We start from the raw sequence: 14,095 nt of genomic DNA, 5'->3' as shown, positions 1-14,095 counted from the left end.
TATAAAATGTTGTTGGGCTGGGAGTGGTGGCTCACGCCTGTAATCCTAGCACTCTGGGAGGCCGAGGCGGGCAGATCCCTCAAGGTCAGGAGTTCGAAACCAGCCTGAGCAAGAGCGAGATCCTGTCTCTACTAAAAATAGAAATTAATTAATTTTCCAACTAAAAATATAAATAAATAATTAGCCAGACATGGTAGTGCATTCCTGTGGTCCCAGCTACTCGGGAGGCTGAGGCAGGAGGATCGCTTGAGCCCAGGAGTTTGAGGTTGCTGTGAGCTAGGCTGACGCCATGGCACTCTAGCCTGGGCAACAGAGTGAGACTCTGTCTCAAACAAATAAAATAAAATAATGTTGTTGATATTATAGTTTTTGATGATGTGATTATGATGACTAATGATGATTTAAAATGGTCCATGAAATTCAAAATCCTTTTACAAATGTGGAAACTGGGTACAGAGAAGAGATGTGACTCACTCAAGGTCACGAGTCTGGTTTGTGAGAGAGCCAGTGCTAAAACCTACGTCTCCCGACTTTCAGTCTAATGCTCTTTTCTTTTTTACTTTAAGAATCTAAGGACCATCAACAATGCTCTTTTCACTGGACTCATCCACAGCTTGTTTACGTCTGCAAGTGACTGAAACCCAACTCAAACGAGCTTGAGCAAAAGGGAAATCCAAGATGAATTTCAACCAGAAGGAGAAATAGATTCTTGGCAGGAAAAAACACTGGATGTTCATGAAAGCCCTAGAAATAAACCTCATCAGAAACAAAGTCTCCCCTCTCTGGGTCAAAACCTTTGACTAGTCTTCCCTGGCCTCTTCCTTATTTCCCACCACTACCACTACCTTCATCTCTCTCTCTCTCTCTCTCTCTCTCTCTCTCTCACACACACACACACACACACACACACGCACGCACGCACGCACACACACACACACACACACACACACACACAGTGCTCATTCTGAGCAGGGCCCTCAGGACCCATTTTTTGGCTCATTCCACACTGACTCAAGCCTTCTCTCAGGATGTACCAGCCATGAGTGTCTAATCAACCCCCAATCCAACCAACCTCTCTTCCTTGGGGACAGAACATCCTCCCCAGCAAAGATGGTCACAACACACCGTCCCTAGCAGACTTTCAGCCATTGTTTATTAGCTTGGTAATTATGGGAAGCATCTGCATTTTCTTTATTGTGTTGGTGATGATCTGCACATACCCAAAGAACTAAAAATAAATGGCAGGAGGTCTGACTTGTTTGAAGCTGAGTAAATGTTTATTTTCTTAGAGATTGAACCTCCTTGATACGGACATAAGGTTACACGGATGTGCCTTAGGCCCATGGACTGTGGTCTGTGGTTTGAATACACAGGAGGATAGGATTTACACCAAAATCCTTAGCTGTGAAATTTCTGTCCCACTCACCTTACCCCACTGCTGGATCACAGCCAAGGCATGGAAGACACTCCCTGTTGGCCTGGTGCTGCCCTGATTCTATTTCACCCCAGGCCTTGACACACTGAGCAAATGGGCTCCCTTCCCTACACCCTACTTCCTCCATCTGGCGAATGGGCAGGAGGAAGAGAAGGCAAGGAAAGAAGACAGAGTATTGATCCTAATTGTTGTAGTGCCATTAGTCCCTGACAAAGCCGCAGAGCTCGCCTTTTCTGTAATCCACTTTTCTCCAAACAGAGAGCCAATATTCCAGGAATATTGAAGCCATGGGATGAAAATAAAGCATCAACTTTTACTTATATATTTTTTGGGAAAATAAATATGAATATAATATAGAGTAGAATGCAAAATTTAGATGAACTTTTTTAAATGAAAAATTCAACTGAAAAGAAATTTCCCAGTTATGGCTGCTGCTGTAGGTCAAGCTAACAGACCTGGGGTCCAAGTTCATGCTCCTCTGGCTTAGAGGAAGCTCTACTCCTCCAAGTCCAGAGAAGCAGACCTCATCTCCTGGGGCCTCAGCATAGGCCAGAGATATTTGACAAGGTATGGAGAGGGTTTGTGACAGAGGGCAGAGGAAAAGTCAGTCCTCCAAGGCCCTGGCCTTCTTTCTTTCCCATTTCTTCCCACTAGAGATTAAAATGCACTAGGTAGCAGTCACCAAGTGCAAGACCCTCTGCAGTGAGCCCAGGTAAGCACTGTGTGTGTGGTCACTTACAAAGGGGTAACTCCAAGAGAGGGCCCATATGTAATCTACTCCCTAACACTCAAGGCTCAGTAGACACACTGCCTAGGGCCCTGTGATAGTTCATTTCGTGTGTCAAATTGACTGCCTACATTATTCTGGGCATCTGTGCAGGTGTTTCTGGGTGAGATTAATATTTGAATCAGTAGACTGAGTAAAGCAGATTGCCCTCCCCAGTGTGGATGGACCTCATCCAATCTGATAGAGGCCTGAATAGAATAAAAGAAGCAGAGTAAGGGAGAATCAGGCTCTTTCTGCCTGACTGCCTTCGAGTGGGGGGACTTTGGTCTTCTCTTGCCTTCAGACTCAGCCTGGAACATACACCATTGGCTGTTCTGAGCCTAGCTTGCCAACTGCAGGTCGTGGGACTTCTCAGCCTTCATGTACAGCTTTCATATACATGAGAATACATCTCCATCTTACTGGTTCTGTGTCTTGGAGAACCCAGACTACAGGCCCTCCACTTTAAGGGGCCCATAAAAATGTTCTAATTTTAATTTCTGCAATCATTAGAAGGAGAAGATGACTGTAATAGTAATGAATGAATCAAAGTTGGATTATATGTGTCTTTATACCAATATAATCATAAAATCCAATTTTTAATACATTTTTATAGAAGAATGAGCCCACAAAGGCGTACGTGCCTAAGACCCATGAAAGGCATGACATGGCCATGCTAACACTCACCTTTGGAGGGTTATGCATCCTTGTATCTGGGAATCAATGTCTATGCATTGGTTCAGTGGATTGAGCAGGATGGTGTTTCTATGGCCTTTCACTGACCTTGAAGAAAAGGTTATTTTTGGAGTGGTCGTCTTGAGTTTTACCTAATAATGGAAGAATTGTGGAAGTGTGCAGAGGGGGGCTGGGCCCAGCAGTGCAGAAGTAATCCAGAGCCAGGTGCGGACAGGTAGTAGCTTCTCCTTCAAAAGAGGGGACAAGCACCTGTCCCTGGCTCTACCCCCAGTTCTCCTCTGTGTCCTGTCCTGGTTCTTGTCTAATGAGGTTGACCTGGCTCTCTCTCACAAATGTTCACTGTGCACACATGATGTGTGAGACACTGTTCAGGGCAGAGGTAAACAACTGGATGCCAGCAGCCTTTTGAGGCACACAGCCTCGTAAACAGGCAGGTAGAACCAAGTACAGAGTTCGATGAGAAGACATATGTTAATTCTGCCTGGATGCACCTCGAAGGCTTCGCAGATTAGGCAGCACTTGAGCAGCGATTGGAAGGACAAATATGATTTTGACCATATATTCGGCCTCGGGAAAGGAAAGGGTGGGCATGTATCCTTCCAACCTCCCCTAGGGAGGAACTTGATTTTAATGAGTGTCAGAAATGGGATAAAACTGATGAAAGTTACATTGAATGAGTTCTGTAAATCGTGGGCCAAAAATTACAAATCTATTTATTCTGTAACAGTGCAACACTATTTCCTCCAGTTAAGAAGTAGAAACAAATATAAACTCAGAGTACTATGTCATAGAAGACCTACCACTGCCACAAAGTATTCTGTGCTCCACAATCTTTTTTTTTTTTTCCGAGACAGGATGTCACTGTGTTGCCCAGGCTGGAGTGCAGTGGTCTTATCATAGCTCACAGCAACCTCAACCTCCTGAGCTCAAGCGATCCTCCTGCCTCAGCCCCCCGAGTAGCTGGGACTACAGGTGTGCACCACCACGCCTGGCTAATTCCCACAGCCTTTTTAATCATCTGCAATCTTGACAGGAAAAGAAAGGGGCAAGCAGGTGGCACGGCACAAGCAGAGGGGAGGAGGGCCAGTGTTCAGGGAATGGCAGGTAGTCCTGTATAGTCAGAAACAGTGGTGCAGGAGCCAGGTGCAGTGGGAAGCACTGGTAGTCCCAGCTACTCAGAAGTCTGAGGCAGGAGGATCCCTTGGGCCCAGGAGTTCAAATCCAGCCTGGGCAGCATGGCGAGACCCTATCCTTAAAAAGAAAAGAAAAAAGAAACAGGGTTGCAGGAATAGCATGGCCCCAGTTAAGTCCCTTGACCCGGATGAAGAACCAGATACTAAGAAAGGAACATCCTTGCTCTCTGGGGGAGAAGAGTGGCCCCTGGATGGTAAGTGTGATAAAGTATGCATCCAGAGTATATTTCTCAGCCTCTAAGCTGTAATCATCCTAGCTGATTTAGGAACTATATAGTTTAGAGTGACATAATATAATATAGCTCAGTCTTTGTTCTTGGTTCCTATATGGAGCTCCTAAAACTCTTATAATTTCCTAAGTGATTGGAGAATCTTTTCTTATTCATCCCTCTTTAACACACCTGAGTTTATGCTAATGAGATAACTCAGGGTGGGACCCCAGATAGCTTCAGGATGAGGCCTGTTTACCAGAAAGACCAAAGATATGATTAGAGGGTGGGAACTTTCAGTCCTACACGCTGACTTTGGTGGAGGGAAGAGGGGCTAGACAGTGAGTTATAGAAACTCTTGAACATCTGAGATTCAGAGAGCTTCTGGCTTGCTGAGCACATACCTTGCCCTATGCATCTTCTCCATTTGTCTGTTCCTGGCTTGTATCCTTTATAATAAAGTGGTGATCATAAGTAGAGCCCTTTCTGAGTACTGTTCTAGCAAATTATCAAACCTGGGAGGAAGGGGGTTGTGGGAACCTCCATGTTTGTAGTCAGCCAGGCAGAAGTGTGGGTCACTTGGAGACCCCACTTTTGGCTGGTGTCTGAAGTGGAGCAGTCTTGTGGGACTGAGCCCTTTAGCCTGTGAGATCTAACACTAACTCCAGGAAGATAGTGTCAGAATTGAAGTTTATTGTGGGACACCCAGTTTCTGTTAGAGAATTGGTGTGGAAAAACTGACATTATTTAGTGTCAATAAAAGCACAGATTTGGTGTCAGAAAAAAACATGCACAAAGAAGTGATAATTCACAAGGAAACATCATCAATTTGGCTTAAGGGAGGCAATTCACAAAGCAGCTCATGCACTTTACAGTTTGTTTATGACTAATGTAAAGTCTTTTTGGCTTTGGAGCTAAGCCTGTAAGAAAGGATCCAAAAAACAGGCTTCCCAGGAAAAACTAGATCTTTTGTTCATTTTCATGGCAAGCTGAGAGGCCCAGATAGAGGCCCTGGAACACACAGGTTCTCCCAGCTCCCCATCCTCTCTGCAGCCGGATTGGTATAAGGGGGTCTTGGGCCCAGCCTGACTTCCAGTGATGCCCTCGGTGCCTTAGGGCAAGTTGCTCCCCTCTTGGGCTTAAGTTTTCTCATCTGTAGCATGAGAGGTACCAGACTGGATGACTGCTAAGGTCCACCAGCCCTTCAAGCAGAATTCCGTGGCTCTAAACTCAGGGCGGTGCTAGAGGACACAGTAAAATAGCAGTGTAAGGTTCATCACGTTGAATAACAGTGAGTGTGGAGTAAAGGAATTCTTCAGGGAAGCCAACAGTCTCCAAAGGACTCCTGCCCTGCCCCCGAGCCAGATGCACTCTGCGAAACCAACATCAGAGAAACGCAGAGGGACGGGACGCTGGCCTCCAGGTCGGCGGAGGCTGTGCCCCGGTGTCCTGCCAAGCACCCACTACAGTCCTGGCTTCTCCCCCAGGTGTCCTTTCCCGGGAGGATCGGCATGGTCACCACCTACCACATCTTCAGGGCCTGCTCATCTGATGAACCGTGAGGACACTGAGGCTCATTCAATATGTACATGACGCAGAGCAGGGAGGGAGAGCCGCTGTGCTGGCTGATAGGATCTGGGTTCAAAAGGTGCCACTGACTTGAAAGATAGGCTGAGGCTAACAGGATTATGTTTAACATGGAAAAATGAGGAGGGGGGTCAAATGGGGAGAAAGGGGGATGGGTCTAAAAAGGTCAGCGAGGCCAGGCATTGGTAAACTACAGCCTGTGTGCTAGATCCAGAATGCTGCCTTTTTTGGGGGACGGGGGGACACAGAGTTAGGGCACAATGGCATCACCATAGCTCACTGCAGCCTCAAACTCCTGGGCTTAAGCAATCCTCCTGCCTCAGCCTTCTGAGCAGCTGGGACTACAGGTGTGTGCCACCATGCCTGGCCAATAGCTGCTGAGTTTTATATCTTACCATTTTAGTCAAAAGAGAGGCACTCAAATTCAAGCACCCAAGAAACAAATTGATCAGATTAGAGACAAGCTTAAATTTAGTGACAACCTCTTAGGCAATCAACTGGCCTTGGGGGCAGAGTCAGAGATGAACATGGCAACTCCTATAAGGACTGCATGGATGAAATGTGGGGGGAAAGGTGCAGTTTCCAGCAGGAAGCCTGGAGAGTTGGAGGGGAAATGCCAGGGGAGGGGTGGCAAAGGGAGTTAGCGGACAACAGCGCTGGCCTGTCGTGCTCTGAGCAGAGATCCTCAGTCTGGATTCCTGACAAATCCATTAGAACATAGTAGAGGTAGAATTGAAAGCAGTGGGGATATTTAATCTAGAAAATAGAAGATCTGGCAAGGACATAGTGATTCTCTTCAAGGCTGTGAAAGACTGTCCCATGAGAGGAACACTGCGACACTCCAAAGAGTCAAACTAGGCCCAGAAGGTGGTCATGATTACAGCCCGGCTTCAGGAAGAACTTCTAACCATTTCACCAAGCAGGATGGGCTCAGTCTTAGGAGGGGCTGCGCTGGCATCCCGAGGGCAAACCCGCCAACTCTGCTAGGACTGCGGGGGATGGGATTCCTGCCTTCCTGGACTGCTTGTTCTACCTGCACGTCCCCCTGCAATACTAAGAGTCTAAGCATCACCATAAATTGGTCACCCAGTCTGGCCAAGAGGATTCAGGAGGAGCCAACTGCAGCCCAGGCTGAGTAAAGTCTGCAGTGAGGGAGGACAGGACCTGCACTGGTGTGATCCACACTGCCCACAAGGCAGCAGCTGCCCTCTTTATTATTATTATTTTTTTTAATTTTGAGACAGAGTCTCGCTCTGTTGTCCAGACTTGAGTGCTGTGGGGTCAGCCTAGCTCACAGCTACCTCAAATCCCTGGGCTCAAGCGATCCTCCTTCCTGCCTCAGCCTCCCGAGTAGCTGGGACTACAGGTGCCCACTACCATGCCTGGCTAATTTTTCTATTTTCAGTAGAGACGGGGTCTTGCTCTTGCTCAGGGTGGTCTCGAACTCCTGACTTCAAGCAATCCTCCTGCCTTAGCCTCCCAGAGTGCTAGGGTTACAGGTGTGAGTCACCATGCCCAGCCAGCCTCCACCCACTTTAGAAGAGGGTTGTTGTGGGCACTCAGGAGACCCTGGGAAAGATGCTCTTTCAGGGCACACCTCTTGCTGATTCTTGAACCGAAGGCCAGGGGGTGGGGCATGGGGGTGCGGGGGTGGGAGGGCGAGGAGGAGAGTCTCCCACTGCTGTCCCTAGCACCCTGTGAGCTGATGGGCAGAGACAACACACTCTCAGAAACAACTTAAAGGCTAAGATAGTGCATGTGTTGTAGCATCAAGGCCTTCTCTCATTTTACAGTTGAGGCCCAAGTGACCATATGCTTAAGCTACTGGCAGGGCCATGATTAGAATTCTGCTCTCCAGGGGAGTGCGGGGGAGTGCTTAGGAGCACAGACCGGAAACAGGCCATCTAGGTTTGAATCTTGACTCTGCTACTTACTAGCTGTGTGACCTCCAGCAGGTTACTTTACCTCTCTGTGCTACCGTTTCTTGATTATAAGACGTGACTAGAGATAGCACCTACCTCAGAGGGCTGTGTTAAGGATTGCATTGGTTATTATTTCCAAGGTGCAGAGGTGGTGAGGAATTTGCCCCCAAGATGACATAGACAGGAAGAGGCAGATCCAGAGTTTGAACCCACACTTGCCTGATCCTGAAACCTGAGCTTCTCCCCTCCGTCCCTGCTCCTGCCAGCCATGCCGGCCCCTGCCGCCCACAAATGGAAACCTGTTCTATTGTCACCTACGGAGGATTACTTTGGTCAAGCCTGCATGTGCTAGAAGCTTGAGAAGCTTCTGTCCTCACACATGGGGAAAGTAAGGCACAGTACAGTCACAGTGATGGGTCACCCCACCCCACCCCGGGTCACCCCACCCCACCCCCATCCCCGGGACGTGGTACTGAGTGGCTGAATCCTGTGCCAGATGTCTTTTGAGTCAAGTTCTTGATGTGAAAGTAGCCAGTGTGCTCTAAAGCTGCTCCAGTTACCCCCTGGGGGATCAGCTTGGCCCTAGGGCTCTGTGTCAAGGAGGCTGGGTTGGCCAAATTGACCCTTTCCCTGGTTTCAGGTAATCCTGAGCCTGTCGGCCACGTGCAGAAGAAGTCTCTGAGAAGAGCAGGAGTGGAGCAGATGAAGGAAAGGCATCCTGCCATCCGAGCTGGGCCGTGCCACAGAGCATCTCTGTGGGGCTCCGTGTCCCACCTGCCCGCCCCGTAGGCCTCACAGCAGCCTGCTCAGGCACCTGGGATGCTGACTCGCTGAATCCTTGAACAACCTTCCCTCAGGTCGGCTGTCACCTTCCTGACCATCAGGGATGTATAAATAGATTTTAGCTGCACCTATTTTTGCCCCCAAAAGTTGCTGATGGGCTGAGCTGTTCCTTATCCCGTGCCAGGTCAGGTTGGTGTCCCTGTCTCTGTCTCGGTGGGTTAGAGGTTCAGAGCTGGGATGGGAAGCTGCAGGGGGGAGGGTGGTGGAGAGGGGGCGGCTGAGCCAGAAATGCGCATGGAGGGCAACCATCTGCCAGGCCTTGGCCGAGGTTCCCGAGCTGCGCAGGGAGTGGCAGAGGAGGCACCTGGGCTTAGAGCTCGGCCAGCCGTGAGCCTCGGGAAGACAAAGGACACAGTGGGGGTGGCTGCAGTCCTAGAGCCTGGCTCTGCCACTCATCAGCTGTCTGGGCTTTGGCAATCTCTTTGAGCCTCAGCTTTCTCGTCTGCAAAATGGGGGAGAATCACACCTGCCTCTCAGGAAAGCCTTAAAAAAAGACATCAAGCCCTTAGTTAGCACCAGGAGGAGAGCAAGAGCTGGCTTGAGGGCAGCATGGGGTGGGGTGAGAGGCTGGCTTCCAGAGCCAAGCTGCTTGGGTCCAAAGCCTGGCTCTGTCACTTACTGGCTACATACCCTGGTAGGCAGGGAGGGGGTGTACTTAACCTCTCTGCTCCTCAGTTTCCTTACCTGTAAATAGATATAGTAATAGTTAAATGCTTTCTGTGATTGTTATGAGCATTTAAATAGCTTAGTGCTTGCAAAGCAGTTAGAACAATGCTTGGCACATAATTCACAAGCGTGTGCTAAATCCGAGGCTGACATTCTTCTCCATCCTTACAAGCCCATGCAGCTTTACCTGCTGAAATTCCATTTTAGCCACTGGGAAAAAAATTCTCCTTGAAACTGTCATCCCTTCTTCCTTCTAAGGATGGCACCTTAAATCCATTTCTCCTTCGTGTGGCACTAATGGTGTGGCATGCCCTCACCTTTCCCCCAGCTTTCTGGACCCTTCTGCAAAGGTCAGCTGGGGCTTCCTGAGTATGTGGAACTCAAACACCTGTCCAATGTACTCTACAATCTGTGTGCACTCATTCATTCATTCACTCATTCATTCACCAAACATCAATGGGCACCTATCGTGTCCCTCCACTGGGCACTGGCAGCATAGGACAATAAGCCAAGGTCTCTGCCTTCAAGGAGCTCACAAATTGAGAGGCGGAAACTAAAAAGTAAGAAAACATGTCATGAAAGTGGACTTTTTCTTTTTTTGAGACAGGGTTTCACTCTGTTCCCTGGGCTAGAGTGCAGTGGTGTCAACGCAGCTCACTGCAGCCTCAAACTCCTACGCTCCAGCAATCCTCCTGCCTCAGCCTCCTCAGTAGCTGATATTTTGGAGACAAGGAGTCTCACTGTATTGTTCGGCTGGTCTTGAACTCATGGGCTCAAGGGATCCTCCCACCTTGGCCTCCCAAAGTTTAGACCAGCCACCGCTCCTGGTCTAAAGTGGACTTTAATAAACTTGTATGATAAGGGGAAACCCTGGGCCCTAACCCAGGCTGGGGGGTGGGAACAGTTTTCTGGAGGAGGTGACGTCTCCTGAGAGACACCCTGCCCTGGTCCCAGTGAGCACATTGAGACGTTCCTGGCCTGTCTCAGGCTGCTCTGGCCTCTCCGAGGGTGCTGACCAGCTCTGGCTGTGGCTTCCCTGCCCCGTCTCATCCTGCACACCCTCATCCTCACCCTCCTCACACCCCACTGTCCCTCGGTTTCTCATCCCACATGCTCCCTCCCACGACCAGGCCTTTCCGGGGCCATCCCCTGTCTGCAGGGTTCTTCCTTCTCCACTTTGGCTTTCAGTTAACGACTCTCTTCTTTTAGATCTCGGTGCAATTGTGACTTCCTCCAGGCAGCCTTCCCTGACCTCTCTGATGAGGTGGAACCCCCCATTACTGATGCTCCTACAACTATGTCCTCCTATTTTGTAGTTCTGACATACTCATCATGTGATTATCTGATTCTCATCTCTCCTAAAGAGCAAAAACAGGGCTGAAGGAATAATTGAACTAATTAATAATAAAGGGGTAAGTAGAACCATGTGTATGTTAATCCTGAGAGACTAAAGAAATTTCTGCTTCATTTATAACAATCACTTATTTATAATTATTGATGATAACTATCATTTATCATAATAATGACATTGAAGAAGGGTTCATTTGTTTGTTCATTCATTCAACAAATATTAATTAAGCTTCTGCTTTGGGTCAGGCACAGTTCCCAGTGCTGAGATGAAAAAACAGTGAAAATTAGACGTGCTCCCTGACCTGTGGTGTTTATGTTCAGGTGGAGAAGACAGAAAATAAAGAGATAAACAAATACATAAGGAAAAAAAATCACAGACTTTGGAAAGCAACTGGTTATCACAGCCCCCCAGCTGCAGGAGGGACCTTCAGAGCTTGTCCTGCTCTCTGGGAGCTCACAATGAGGAAGATGACATTGGCCCAAGAAAAACAGGAAATCTCTTTGGAAAAGTCCAGCCAGTGAGCCAGGCTCTAGCCACTGTGAAAGGACTCCCTAGTGTAGGCTGAGTCTCTTGTTGGTACCAAATGTCCAGGAGCAGCAGAATGGCTGGGCTGAGAGATGACAGAACACCTGAGGCCTAGGCTGGCGGTAGACGATGAGGGCATGGCTGCTCTCTGGTGCCAGGTGTCCCAGAGTGCTGCTGTCGGCCGCTGATCCCTGTGGCCTGACGTTCCCCTGCCTCAGCAGCCAGGAGCGGGAAATGGAGGAGGAGCTGGCCAACTGTTGTGGCAGCCAGTCCTGCAGCCCTTGAAACCTGAGGAGATGGCTGAGGACAGCCCTTGCCTCTGCTCCTCTGTCCCGGGGTGAACTCCAGGCTTCAGATCTTTGCTGCACTGAATGAAGGACCCATTACAGTGGATCCAAGGTGGGAGGATGGATTTCTGGGATGAAACCAGAGTGAGGGGTGAGCCCCCCCCCCCCGCTCCTCCTGCCCCCTGTGGTGCACTGTCCCTCATAATAACACCTGCCAGCTCTCCCTGGTTCTATCAACAAATGTTTATTGAGCTCCTACTATGCGCCAGACACACAGCAGGCTGGGTGCAGGATATGGCAGTGAAGGAGACACGCTTCCCAGCATCCGCCAGATCATTTGGGCAATACTTTGTTTTTTCTAAAGCACTTGTCAAGATTTCAGTTGACATTAGTCACAATCCTGCGAATTCCAGGAGAGCATTCCCGTTGTTCCCATTTGATGGATGGGCAAGTGGAAACTGAGAGCAGTTAAATAGTTTACTTAAGGGGAAGCAAGATAGAACCAGCTGCCCAGGTTTCTTTTAGTCCTTTCAGTGACCACCCACCACCACCACCACCACGAGGAGTCAAGAAAATGGTACAGTATTTACTGGTACAGTAAAAACAAATACAGAATTGGTTTTTAATGGTTCACCATAACCATTAGAGTCTGATAGAAAACTGATGAATTAGGGAAGGTATTGTGGAACCCCTTAGCTTGCTTTCCCTAGTCATTATTTCATTTTTTAGTACTTTCTTGTTGAACAGAACCGATGTCCTTCACAGGCAAGGGATAGATTAGAGACCTATTTAAAGTTCTTGCTTTCACCAGGCACGTCACGCCCTGATGCCCATCTTGAAAAGCCCTGCTTAGAAGGCCTTCCTGGCTGCACACAAACACAGCTTGGTTTAAAGTTGAAAGGCCCGTTGGTTACACATAAGCTCCCTGAGGGTCAGAGACGCAGCTTATGCTTCTGTGTCTCCAAGCACCAAAGAGCACGCTGTTCCCCACGTAGGCGCTCAATAAACCCTAATTGATTAGCTGATTGAGAACAACAATTATATAGTTGAAGTGCCTGGAAAGACAATTTCCCAAAGGCTGCCAGCCAGCTGGGGGCTCAAGGGACAGGTGATTTCAAGTCAATGTGCTTGCTCATCCCCAGGCGAGTTTAAAGTGAATGACTGAAGCATTATGCTAGAACAGTGCGAAATTGCAAACACGCAAATACCCAGCAAAAAGGGGAGAGCTAAGCTAACTGGGTTATATTAAGATTCTGGAAGATTCCATAGTTATTTTAAAAAGCAAGTATGTTGTCTATTTTAATACAGAGAAATGTGTATCAGGTACCTATTTCTGGGAAAAATAGAATCTGAAAATAATGTAGAAATATACATACATACACTTAGAAAGACAAGAAGAAAAGTGTGGTCTCTCTTTTTGTGTGTGTGTGTGTGAAGTTCATTTAGTAAAGGAAATTATAACAGGGTTGTGACTGTCACACTCTGTGGTGTCCTGGGAGGAGTCCCAGAGCCAGATCCTTGTGCTGCAAATTATGGACCATGTGACCTTCAACAACCCACTCTCCTGATCCTCAGTTTGTTATCTCTGAAGTGGGAATTATAACACCTGTCCTGCCTTTCTCGCCAGATAAGACGATTGTAAGGCAATTAAGTATTTATCCCACAGAGTATAACATTCATAGGTTTTGGTGTAGAAATAATGTATTTGGTTATGGGGTGCTGACACCTGGCTCAGGAATGACACACACCTGGCTCAGGAATTACAAAATATACAACACATAAATGTTATTCTTTCTGGAATCCAAAGTCTTGCAAAATCCCATGGGTTGTGGGTAAAGGAGCAAGGTAATGTACGAAGCACATTAGACATACTATTTTATTTATTTAACTTAACCTTCACAATAATCCTATAGAATAGGTTTTATCATCCCTGTTTCATACATGAGAAAAAGTGTGTGTAGAGAGGTTAAGTAATTTGCCTTCCTATTAATAATAAATGGTCCAGGCTAGATTAGGACCATTCCAAAGCCCAGAATTTTGGCCATTATGACCACACAATCGAAAATCCAGAAATGCTTGCTGGAGTGGCATGTGCTTGCACTTATGAGACTAATGAAGGAGAATGTTTCTCCTAATAGCTTACATTGGTTGATGGCATGCTAGGCACAATCATTGTCTCGTTTCATCTCCAGGAAACTGAGGCTTAGATACCGTGTTTCCCCGAAAATAAGACCTACCCAAAAAATAAACCCTAGCAGGATTTCTAAGCATTTGCGCAACATAAGCCCTACCCTGAAAATAAGACCCAGTGATGGCAATACTTTGTTTTTTCTAAAGCACTTGTCAAGATTTCAGTTGATATTAGTCACAATCCTGTGAATTCCAGGGGAGCATTCAACAAAGACCCAGTATGGCTACCCAGCATATCTGCACAACCCATGCATTTCGTCTGGGAGTGGTAAAGAAGACGAGGAGCCCTTCTCATCTTCCCCATCGTGACAGCTACTATCCCAGAGGTGACTGGAAAGGTGCGGGCAGCCCCACCAATGAGGTCGTCTCCCCCTGTCAGGTCCCGGCCATCCTGTGCCTGCTGCGAGCTGAGGCTTTGAGGGGAA

The sequence above is a fragment of the Microcebus murinus genome, chromosome 6 (genome assembly GCF_040939455.1).
Source record: "Microcebus murinus isolate Inina chromosome 6, M.murinus_Inina_mat1.0, whole genome shotgun sequence".
Lineage (NCBI taxonomy): Eukaryota > Metazoa > Chordata > Mammalia > Primates > Cheirogaleidae > Microcebus > Microcebus murinus.
The sequence above is the reverse complement of the archived record's forward strand: the minus strand, read 5'-3'. Positions refer to the sequence as shown.